Raw genomic sequence first — 12,293 nt, forward strand, 5'->3', positions numbered from 1 at the left:
CAGAGTTGATAATACTACCTACCTCATAAGGCTTTTTGTAAGGGTTAAATGAGATAATGTATTCAGAGCTCTTGCTAGAGTATTTGCACACAGTAAGCACTCAACAAATATTAACCATTATTATTATTAACCTCATTGTTAAGATGATCAAACTGAAGTTCAGAGAGATTAAATAATTTGCACAAAGTGCTGGGATATGTAGAAGGAATTGAACCTGATACAGGACTGTCTGATCCCCAAAATGTGTTTTCTATTACAGTATGTTGTTTCCGTTCTAGTTCCATCTTACAGATAACTTCATGTGTGAGCTTGGTCAATCACTTCACTTTATTCATGTCTTTATTTCCTATTATGTAAAATGAAAGTGATAATACCTGACATTCCTTTTGGTATGAGACTCTTGTAACTATATGTCAATTAATCATCGTCAGGCCATATGCAGTAAAACCAGGCATTTATTTGGCTACAAAAAACATTCATGCCCTTAAAAAGAGTAATATAAGTACAAGAGTGTCAAAAAGGTAATCACTGCATATTCCCACTCTTTGAGGTAACCACTGCTAAGTTAAATGTGTATTCGCCTTCCCTGTCAGCATTCGTCTGTTTAATAAATGTCTGTATAGAACTGCTGTGGGCTAAGCATTGTTCTCAGGCCTTGAGGAGGGTGCTATTATTACACCCATTTTACAGATGAGAGGGTTCGGTGACTTGTACAAGGAAACACAGCTAGTATGTGCAGAGCTGGTATTGGATTTGGCCCTTTGACTCCAGAGTTGGGCCTCTTCACTTCCACTCTGCTCTTAGTACTTACATTCTTATCGTTGCATAGTATTCCATCATATAAAAATAAAACTACTGTTACTTTCGTATGTTCCCTAATGGACATTTAGTAGCTTGTAGTCCTTCTGTCATCAGTCACACAGGGAACGCCAGGTAGACTTACATTCTGATATGAGTATTCCTGTAGGACACATTTCTGAATGTTGGATGCATATGTGCATGCTAACTCGCATCAGTCATGTCCAACTCTTAGTGACCCTATGTACTGTAGCCTGCCAGGCTCCTCTGTCCGTGGGATTGTCCAGGCAAGAATACTGGAGTGGGTTGCCATACCCTCCTCCAGGGGATCTTCCCAATCCAGGGATCAAGCCCGTTTCTCTAGCGTCTCCTGCATTAGCAGGTGTGTTCTTTACCACAAGTGCCACCTGGGAAACCCTATTGTTGGATGGTTGGGTGAAAATATTTAAACACTTAAAAATTTGACCTTCATCCATGATCAGATAACTTCTGGAGAGCTTACTCCATGCCAGGCACTGAGCACTTTACACTAATAAACTCATCACAATCCTGTCATCTACCCTGGGAGTCTGGTATATTATTATCCCCATTTTGTAGATGTTCAAGACCATATAAGTAATAAAGCCAGGACTCAACCCAGGCAGTGTGGTGCTAAAGCCTACTGCTTAACCACAATAAATAACCAGACAAGTTATCACAGTCATCGTATTTTACTGCTTGACTTTGTCGTTTTTCTAACTTATTCTAAAGTTGATTTAACAGAATGAGCTGACAGAAGGATCTGAACTGAAACAAATGCTGTTCAAACAACCCTGGGAATTGTATCAGCCTACAGGTTGGAAGATGAGAAAGGGGGCCGTGGGTCCTGCAAAATGAGACTTCTTTCACCTAGTAGTATTAGGACAGTCAAAGAGTTTTTTTGGTGAAATATTTTTATACCAAGAAAATAACTTTAGAATTTTTTTTTCTCTGTTTGTAGTATTGTGTGTATGTGTGTGCTCAGTTGCTTGGTCGTGTCCGCCTCTTTGTGGTCCCATGGACTGTAGTCCGCCAGGCTCCTCTGTCCATGGAATTCTCCAGGCAAAAATACTGGAATGGGTAGCCATCCCCTTCTCCAGGGGAACTTCCTGACCCTGGGATCAAACCTGGGTCTCCTGCATTGCAGGCAGATTCCTTACTGTCTGAGTCACCAGCGAACCCTGAAAGACATTCATGCTGTCTCTCAAAGTTTCAGAACACCGAGGTCATAGATTTCCTTCATTTGTTGGATATAAGAATTTCTGGCATCTTGGTTTCACTTATCCAAGGCCACCAGTGATTGGTTCAGGTTTTCCTCAACTGACTGAGCTGACCATGAAACCCAGCTACAACTGCCTGAGTGTTGAATTCAGACTCTGTAGGGGTGAGAGGAAGTTAGAGAGTTTTTCACACAGGGAAATAGGTAGAAAAGAGCATTCTATACAGTGATAATTTTGTATTCTATCCATTACAATTCTGATATCAAAATCTTAGTAGGATTATTTTCTTGTCAATGTCTAGGCTATATGTGCTTCTTGAGTCCCTGCTTGCATGCTAAGTCACTTTAGTCTTGCCTGACTCTTTATGACCCCATGGACTGTAGCCCGCCAGGCTCCTCTGTCCATGGGATTCTCCAGACAAGAACACTGGAGTGGGTTGTCCTGCCGTCCTCCAGGGGATCCGACCCAGGGACTGAACCCTCATCTCATATGTCTCCTGCATTGGCAGGTGGGTTCTTTACCACTAGTGCCACCTGGGAAGCTTCTTGAATCCCTGAGCCATAAGGATTTATGAAACTGGGCATTACCAAGTAAGTTTACCTAATGGTGGAAAGTGGTGTGCTTACTTGGTCTTTTCTCACCAACGTAGGGACTCTAGCCACACCTTCATGATCTGTTGACCATAATTTGCTGAACTTCTGCCTGAAGCCAAAGGGATCCTTGACCATGGATTAATGCATAAATGCTCAGGGATTTTATTACCTTGAAATGTAAATTATAAGCAAGTGAACTTTTCACATTTTTGTAGTCCATTTGTATGTTCATGTGTGTGTGTGTATGTGATTGTTTATGTGTGTGTGTTTCTATGTTTCCAATCAGGTTGGCAGTTTTGGAGAGTAATTATGTAGTAGTTGGCTGGGAATAGTGGTTTTTGAATCTTGGACACACATTAGAATCACACAGGGAACTTTTAAAAATTCCCTATGCTCATGCCAAATCTCAAACTGATTAAATCAAAAATCTCTGAGGATGAGACCCAGGCATTGGTATTTTTTAAAGCTCCCAGGTGATCACTGTACAGACAAGATTGAGAACTGGTAGCTAAGAAAGGTATCTTCTTTTATTCAAATGTTTTCATCTGCACCTCATTTTATGTAGTTTAAATGAATTTTAAGACTACATATGAGTGCCCCCAAAACCCCTCTCAAATGAGCAATCATTAGAGTCACCTGGAAGGCTTGTCAAAGCACAGCTTGCATAACTCTTGTAAGTTTTCTTCTGGAATAAGCCCACCTTTGGTAGGTCTGGATTGGAGCCCAGGTATCTGCATTCCTAAGAGATCCCTATTCAGGTGATATTGCAGGTACAGAGACAGGGTGGGAAGCTTTGCTCTAGTGCCTGCCTTCCACCTTCTGAACTTTCTTCTCAACAATGGCAGCCAGGGCAGCCACCTCCAGGACAGACCATGTACACACAATATCAGTGTTAGGTAAGCTGATAATGCTGGAGGAAGCTCCCATATGTTGCTCCACCTCAAGTTCAGTTCAGTTCAGTTGCTCAGTTGTGTCCGACTTTTTGCGACCCCATGGACTGCAGCATGCCAGGCCTCCCTGTCCATCGCCAACTCCCGGAGTTTACTCAAATTCATGTCCATTGAGTCGGTGATGCCATCCAACCATTTCATCCTCTGTCGTCCCCTCCACCTCCAGATAATCATAAATCTAGTCTCAAAAGTCTGTATGCAAATACAGCCTACTCTTCCTACCAGATTGCTCCTTTAAGTGCTTTCTGCTCTGAAGTCAGAGACACCACTGGGTAGGTAGTTCTTGTGTGTCCCAAAATAGAACTTGGATTTCACTTTCCCACAGAAACAATTTTATGAATGGTGTTTAGGTGCAGCTGAAATACTGCTGTTAAAACTGTCCTTCAGGAGTACTGTGGGTTCAATGAGGCTTCCATGGGCTGCCTTCCAGGAGTTTAACCGCCTTTTAAAGAATTGAGTTTCTGAGTTTCAGAAAACCAGTTTTCAAACATGAACATAACTTGTTTAGGAACTCCCTATAACTGGAACATTTGGTTCATTTTGTGTATAGTTATTTTGCCCTTTACATGGAGCCAAAGTCAGGGGTAGGAGTGGGAGATTTGTCATTTATTCCACTAACACTTATTAGATGCTCACAATGTACCTGGCACTGCTATGTACTAGGGATATAAAGATGAAAAAGACAGCCCCAGCCCTGGAGAGCTCATATTCTAGGTGGGAAAATATTTACTAAGCAAATAAGAAAATATTTACCAAGTTACCAGTGTGATATGTGCAATAATGAAGAACTGATGAAAGAAGGATCTGTTCTGCCTGGAGAGAGTGACTCTGTGTGTGTGTGTGTGTGTGTGTGTGTGTGTGTGTGTGTGTGTGTGTGTGTGTGTTTGGTAGGGAGAAGGTATATTTAGCAAGTTTAAAATCAGGGAAAGATTGTTTGGCCTTGAAGACTATGAGGGGGTTCTCTAGGCAGAGATGAGGATGAAGGATATCCAGGCTGAGGGAAGAGTCTGAGGGCAGAGGGGAACGAGCAATACAAGAGTGGCAAGTAACTAGGTCAGCTCCTCATGGAAGATAAGGGAGGACGACTGGGAAGGGGATTAATGGTCACATAATGGCTGAGCCTTACCCCAGAGGAAGAAAGGAAAAGATGTATACGTACAGCTAAGTCTGTGTATGTGGTATTTACGTCTTTATCCCAGCCTTTTTTGTGTGAAAACTTTCTTTTCTGTATATTTCCTGTTACCCTGATGAGGAATATTTTTTTTCAACAACATATTGATATTTCGAAAATATACTGGATCAAGTTGTTTCCAAAGCTGTGCTCTAGGAAGCTCCTCAAGAGGCTGGCTGGAGTGAAGGCAGAAGAGCCCACGGGGCGCTGACTACTGGGGCTCCTTCACTGACTCTACTGTTGTCTCTACACCAAGCTTTTCTTTGGACTTTTCTACACATTGGGCATATCTAGTAAGAATATTACATTTGAAACTGAGACTCGGGTTCTATCCCTGGGTCAGGAAGATCCCCTGAAGGAGGAAATGGCAGCCCACTTCAGTATTCTTGCCTGGAAAATCCCATGGATGGAAGAGCCTGGTGGGCTACAGTCCATAGGGTTGCAAAGAATTGAACATGACCAAGCATGCATGCATAAGCCTGTATTTTACCAAAAAAGGCAATGATAAAAAAAAAACGTCATATCTTTCTAGGCAATGATTTCTCTAACACTTTAAGATCAGTGTTCAAATTTTCTTATGGGGAAAAACTAATATTTTCTTAAGCATTTCAGATCATTCTTTATACTTAAAAAAATTTAGTATTCTTGATCTCTTGCCTGTATTTACTGTTCCATTCAATGTAAAAATAAATTATGTAGTGGTGGTTAAGATGTTTATGTCAAGAATTTGACCCTGGCTCACTTGGTTTAGGAAGCAGTATTATTGTTAGAAATTAAAAGTGTTTCTCACTACATATCATGTTATAATTATTTATGTTGTGTTTAGATAATATATTTGAGTCACTCTTCCAATAAAAACTAAAAGGGCTTGCCAGATTATTCTGTACCTACATATAAGTTTTGCATTTCAACATAGCTTAGCTTCCCTTGGGTGACAGTGCATTCCCTCCTAGGAGCCAGAGTCCCTAGATTTTATATTTCATCATCTGATGAAGAGACATTGACTGAGGTGCTATTCACTGTTGTGTAAGAAAGAAAACAGAAGAGAAAGGCATGAAGAAAATAAGCCCAAAGATATGCTGAGGTACAAAAGAAATAGCTGCAGGAGAAAGGAATGTGATAAATGTAAATAGAAAAGCATCGTGTGGTCTGGTGAGCCTAGCTCTGGAGGTCTGGATTCTGGTCCCAGCTATGCCACCAGCTGTTACCTGGGCCTCTCAGGAAACATCTCCTTCCCTTTCTGAGAAGCACACCTTCCCTTTTTGAGAAGCATGTGTGTAGAGACGGGAGCTGTGGGTGGGAGTGAAGGTAGTTAAAGTTCAGGCCAATCTTTAAGTCAAGAAGTTCTAACCTGAATGCAGACCAGTGAGAAGGTGGGCGAGTCCAGTTCTGAGAGCTGAGATTCAGATCTGACCACCTGCCTATGACCTTGTGCAGGTTACTTAACCTTCCAGTGTCCTTACTGGAAAGTAAGGCCGGTAATCCCTGCCTCCGTCACATGCAGTGAGGTCCATGCAAGTGCCAGGGAATCTTTCTGATTGCTCGAGTTCAGCACAAGAATGAAAAATACATCTGTGAAAGCATTCTGCTCTGTGATGGAAGGACAGCACAGTGCACAGGGTCGTGAACAGATGCACAGCTCTTAAAATTTGGAGGTGGCTTAAATAAGTTTATAGAAAACTGTTTTAAAAACTCAAGTTTATTCCTTTCAGACTACTTCCCTGGCCTAACAATATGTGGAAAGTGCTTCTCGTCTCTGCCCTTATGGAACTCACAGTCTAATGGATTAGTCAATCCTCTTTTTTTCTTTTTGATAATGATTTTTTCCTACAGTTTTAATTGCTGGTCTACATATTGCTTCTGGTTTGAGGATGACATAAGACCTGCTTTCTCTTATATTGAATTAATATTTACTATATTGATTCCCAGGTCTGAGCATCTGGTTTCATTTCTAAGCAGAAACGAACCCAATTTTTTTGTGTGTGTGTGCTGAGTCAGCATTTTCTCACCAGACTCATGGCTCTCTGTGCTTTCTGAAAGAAAGCGCTGACTGTGGCAGAACAATGCTGAGCCGTGGCCAAAGAAAGCTTCAGAGAAACACCTGGATCCTCCCAGCCAGGATGGAAGTGCTGTTTTTCTATGCTGGGTCTCCTATGTTTCAGCTCTTAAATCACTAGTTCGTGGTAGAGACATTTTCAAGGAAGTGTTGAAAATTATATGCAAGGGGCCTAGATATACATGATGGGGTGCTATACATGATAGAATTGAGAAGCCCTAACAGAGAGCTCCTTAAGCTGTATTTTTTATTTAGCAGAATAAACAGACTTACAAAAAGAGATTTTCAACCTAATTAGTTGATAATGCTGATTCCTTTTCAATCACAGTCTGTGATAACATGCTTTTCATGGAAACAGTTAGAAATGATGGTTGTTTAGCCAAGTTTTTGGTCTACCATTGACTATAGTTAAAACAGGTATGATGAATACACAATTGATGCCCCAGCTGGACACAAGCAGGATTTTGTAGTAAGAATCTTGAAATCTTTAGTCGAAGTCTTTGGTTGCCACCTCCACGCCAAAGTTGAAAGTGTTTCTAAGCTTGTAGGCAAGCTTTTTTGGACATATATTATGCACTTGGGAATAAAATCAGAAGCTCTCTTTAGTTGATCAGAAAAATTATCTTTTGCCATAATTAGCAGCTTGGGATTTTTCAACTGCTTTTGGATGCAATCATTGAAATTATGATAATTACAAATTTGGAATGTGCTCAGTACCTTATAACAGGAATGATTTGAGCTACATCTGTCAGATTGATAAATCTGTCCTCCCTCTGATTCAAATTCAAACTCCGATCCTCTCTTCTGGAATATATCAAATCTCAGAATTGAAGTTGCCCATTGGTGATGCTAATTCTGTTAACAAAATTAGCCAAGGCCTGCATTGACTGGAAGTGGCCTTTGTTACAGAAATACATCTGAAATAAAAATGAAGACCTATTTTGTAAAACGAACCTTCTTTTTAGTCTCCGTTCACTGCAAAGGGATTGAAGGTTGATGCTCCAGGCTGCCCGAGGAGTGAATGCCTGTGGGCTGGTCTTGAAGCTGTTTTCTTTGTGGTTTGCCTCCCATCCACTGGGAAGCCCATGCTCCTTTCATTTTCATTCTTTTCCAGCTCTACTGCTTTTGAACACAGAACCCCCATCCTCCCACCACCCAAACTCCACATTCCAGCCCCATGATTTCATGGTACCAGGCGTATCTCCCCTGCCATGCCGTCAGGCTGCCTGCTGACTCTTGCAGGGGGAACAGACGGGAACATAAACTCACCACAGAAGAGCAAGACACTCTCTGTATATTTTTAAGGCCAGGAATCCAGTTCTCATTTAGAGCCTGTATTTTCTTAATAGCTCCTTGAAAATTGAACAAACCATTTCTTGTTGCTCTTACTTCTTGATAACATCATTCCCTCTGCCTGGATGTATAGAATCACAGAAACTAGAGAATGAAAAAGATGTATTAGATCATGTCTAGTTCATTCCCACTGGTCACAGTTCTTTTTTTCCCACAGTCTGTCCTCTAGTGCTTTTCTCTGCTAGTTTTCTCAAGAATTAGTGTCTCCATTTGTCCTGGGGGATAATTCCTGAACATGGAGGAATTTGTGTGGAAATATTCTTTTTTTTCCCCCAGCTCGATAGTCCTAGTCCTTATAATCTTTTACATGACCGTAAACAGTCCCCTTTCATCCTGGGTCAAGCGTTTCTGGATGGTATTTTTTTTTTTTCCTTTCCATTTATTAAGTTCAGAGCTTGTTTTTCTGCTTTGCTTTGTCTCTTCATCAATCAGTCCCTAAAGCCCATTAATCATTTTTAACCTCACTGAAAACTTCTTTACTTATTCCCATATCAGGAGCCCAGGGCTTACTACAGTCCTAAGGCACTAGAGAAAGCCTCCCTGATAGGTACTTATTCTATGCTAACTCTTCTCTCTCCCTTTCTTTTCTTTCTCCCCTTCCCCCTGTCCAACCCCCACCTCTATCTCTCAGCCTCAGTTCTCAGCTGCCAACTATTTTTAAAATAATGTCTCTAAATTATGATTTCAGGAGTTAGTCATTGAGGTCCTCGTGTGGAGTCTGTGTGTGTGTGTGTACATGTGTGTGATTCTAAGTGCAAGATCATATTTGTTCTCAGTTACTTAAAAGGTATTTTTCATATTCTCAGAGCCACAAATCTTTTAGGTCTCCTGAGTGCTTGGATCAAGCACAATTCTGGATCATGGAACTATGATGTAGCATTCTATTTTACAGCTGTCATCTGAAGAATAAAGAGGAAAATAAGCAGATATGGGGGAAATAGACTATATTTTAGGATTTGAAATTCTAGGGAATAGGAAAGGGCAAAATTTAAGTAGTCTTGGCACTCCCATATCTGAAGTAGACTAGCTCTTAGGAGCTAATGTTATATATAAACTCTGTGGTAAATGTTACATTCTTTTTAAAAAATTTTCAGCTTTGTTGATATATATCAACAAATAAATTGTAAGATATTTAAAGTGCACATATACCATGGTAATCTGATATATATTGTGCAAAGATCCCCCGCTTCTGGCTCTGTGATAACCTAGAGGAGTGGGATGGGGTGGGAGATGGGACGGGGGCTCATGAGGGAGGGGCATATGTGTAGCTATGGCTGATCCATGTTGTTATATGGCAGAAACCAACACTGTATTGTAATTATTCTTCAAGTAAAAGTAAATAAATTAAGGAAAAAAAGATCCCCCACCTAGTTAATTATTACCACAACCAACACCTTACATATTTGTGTGTGTGAGAGGACATTTAAGAACATTTAAGTTCTACTCGCTTAGCAAATTTCAATTATACAACACAGTGTTATCAACTATAGTCATCATGTTTTGCATTAATTCTCTTTTGCTGTATGGTTTTCAAGATTGGAGGACCCCATATTATAAAGATGTTGGTTCTCCCCAAAGCAATCTATGGACTCAATGTAATCCCAATCAAAAATCCCAACAGGTTTTTTTTTTTCTCTTGGAACTTGACAAGATGACTCTAAAATGCATTGAGAAGTGTAAAAGACCAAGGGTGGGTTAGATACTATAGAAGAATAAGGCAGAAAGACTTGCTCCACCAGGTCCCAAGACTTATTAAAAAGACAACTGTAATACTGGTGCAGAAATAGACAAAGAGACCAGTGAACCAATGAGACAGAATAGAAAGACCAGATACTCAGACATAAAGAGATATTTGATTTATGCTGAAGTGGCATTCTAGAGCAGTGGGGAAAGACAATCTTTTCAATAAATGGTGCTAGAATAATTAGGTATCCACACAGAGAAAAAGAAAAAGGAGAGAAAATAAAGCAGATGCTTGCCTCACACCATATGTAGAAATCTCCAAATTGATACAGACTTAAATGTGAAAAATAAAACTTTAAAACATGCACATACATATATGTTTTATATATGAATACACATATCTTCATAAATGTGCAATTTTGGAAGATTTGTTCTATGACATAAAAATCTGTAGTCAAGATTACATATTTGGTAAAATTAGGAACATCTCTTTATCAAAAGATAACAAAAAAGCAAATAGCCACACAATGAGAGAATGTATTGGCCACACATATAACTGACAAAATAGTAGGATCCAGAATATACAAAAATTCTTAAATCAATAAAAACATTTTCCAACTTCAGAAAAATAGACAAAATAACCTGAATAGGCTCTCCACAGGGGAGAGCAATATGGTTATTAAAATAGCAATAACCATAAGAGTTCTCAGCTTCTCTAATAAATAATCAAAGAAATGCAATTAAACTGTAATGAGATTCTACTTCATATCACCAGTGAGCTAAAATTAAAACTACTGGCAAAGTGTTGGTAAGGATGTGGACCAACAGGAATTGGTGGTAGAAGCTGCATACTTAGGAACAGTTTAGCACACTGTAGTACAATTGAAAATACATATGCATACCTTGAAGAACTGACTCACCAGAAAAAACCCTGATGCTGGGAAAGATTGAAGGCGGGAGGAGAAGGGGACGACAGAGGATGAGATGGTTGGATGGCATCACTGACTTGATGGACATGAGTTTGAGTAAGCTCCAGGAGTTGGTGATGGACAGGGAAGCCTGGCGTGCTGCAGTCCATGGGGGCGCAAAGAGTCCGACATGACTGAGCGACTGAACTGAACTGAATGCATACCTTGAAGTGAAGTGAAAGTTGCTCAGTCATGTCCGACTCTTTGTGACCCCATGGACCATAGAGTCCATGGAATTCTCCAGGCCAGAATACTGGAGCGAGTAGCCTTTTCCTTCTCCAGGGGATCTTCCCAATCCAGGGATTGAACCCAGGTCTCCTGCATTGCAGACAGATTCTTTCCTGGCTGGGCCATATGACCCAGCAATTCAGCTCCTAACTATGTACACTAGAGAAATTTGTACAGAAGTAAACATAAGAATATTCTTTTTCACCCATAACATTTTTTTTCTTTGTGACAGAGAGCTGGCAAAATAATGCTATGAATGTAAAAAGTTTTAATAGTTGGTGGCTAAGCAAAACATGATAGCCAGTGGAAGGAGCATACATGAGCTCTGAAGTCAGTGATACGTGGCTTGAAATTTCAGTCTCATGTATGAGTTGTGTTACCATGGTCAATATCTTAATATCTCTGAACCTCAGTTTTCTCATCTGCAAATTGGAGGTAATCATATGCCTACCATATTGTGTATTATAAGGGGTAAATATATTAATGCATATAAAGCACTGAGCATAAATGCCAGCAACATAGTAGTTATCCAGTAAATTACAACTGTTATTAGTAATATTTTTACTATTGTTAAAAATGATAAGGATGCATTTTATTTTTTCAGAGCCTTTTAGTTATAGCACATTTATTTATATACATTCATTTTTTGGTTTTTTACTATAGAATGCAAAATGATTAAAAGGAAACATGGCATTTTTTCACCCTGTTTTAGGGACAGAAAATATTTTTTGAAAAAAAATTTGCAGGGGAATTCCCTGGCAGTCCAGTGGTTAGGACTCCATGCTTCCACCACAGGGGGCACAGGTTCAATCCCTGGTTGGGGAACTAAGATCCCACAAGCCATGTGGTATGGCAAAAAAAAATTTTTTTGCATTCAAAATCTTTCAAATACTGAAGCACATTTTTTTTTCTCACTTCCTATTATGACTTCAATAACAGCAAATTAGGTCAGTGGAAAAGCAGGTCAAAAATGATTTTATAATTTAAAAATTATGCAAAATTAAAAACTTCTTTTGAAGAAATAAAATGATTTTATCAAAAGTCAAAGGAAACCAAAACATGAAAATGCTAAATAACTTTATCAAGAAGTAATACCAGAAATGAAGTATCAATTCAGTTCAGTTCAGTCGTTCAGTCATGTCTGACTCTTTGCGACCCCATGAATCGCAGCACGCCAGGCCTCCCTGTCCAACACCAGCTCCTGGAGCTTATTCAAACTCATGCCCATCGAGTCGGTGATGCCATCCAGCCATCT

General features: G+C 39.9%; 1 protein-coding gene across 5 annotated transcripts in view; it reads left to right on the forward strand.

Moving 5' to 3' along the window:
* Positions 1–12,293, forward strand: part of WARS2 (tryptophanyl tRNA synthetase 2, mitochondrial) — a 104,358-nt gene that overhangs the window by 33,985 nt on the left and 58,080 nt on the right. The gene's annotated exons all lie outside the window — the stretch shown is intronic.

The sequence above is a fragment of the Cervus elaphus genome, chromosome 20, assembly GCF_910594005.1.
Source record: "Cervus elaphus chromosome 20, mCerEla1.1, whole genome shotgun sequence".
Lineage (NCBI taxonomy): Eukaryota > Metazoa > Chordata > Mammalia > Artiodactyla > Cervidae > Cervus > Cervus elaphus.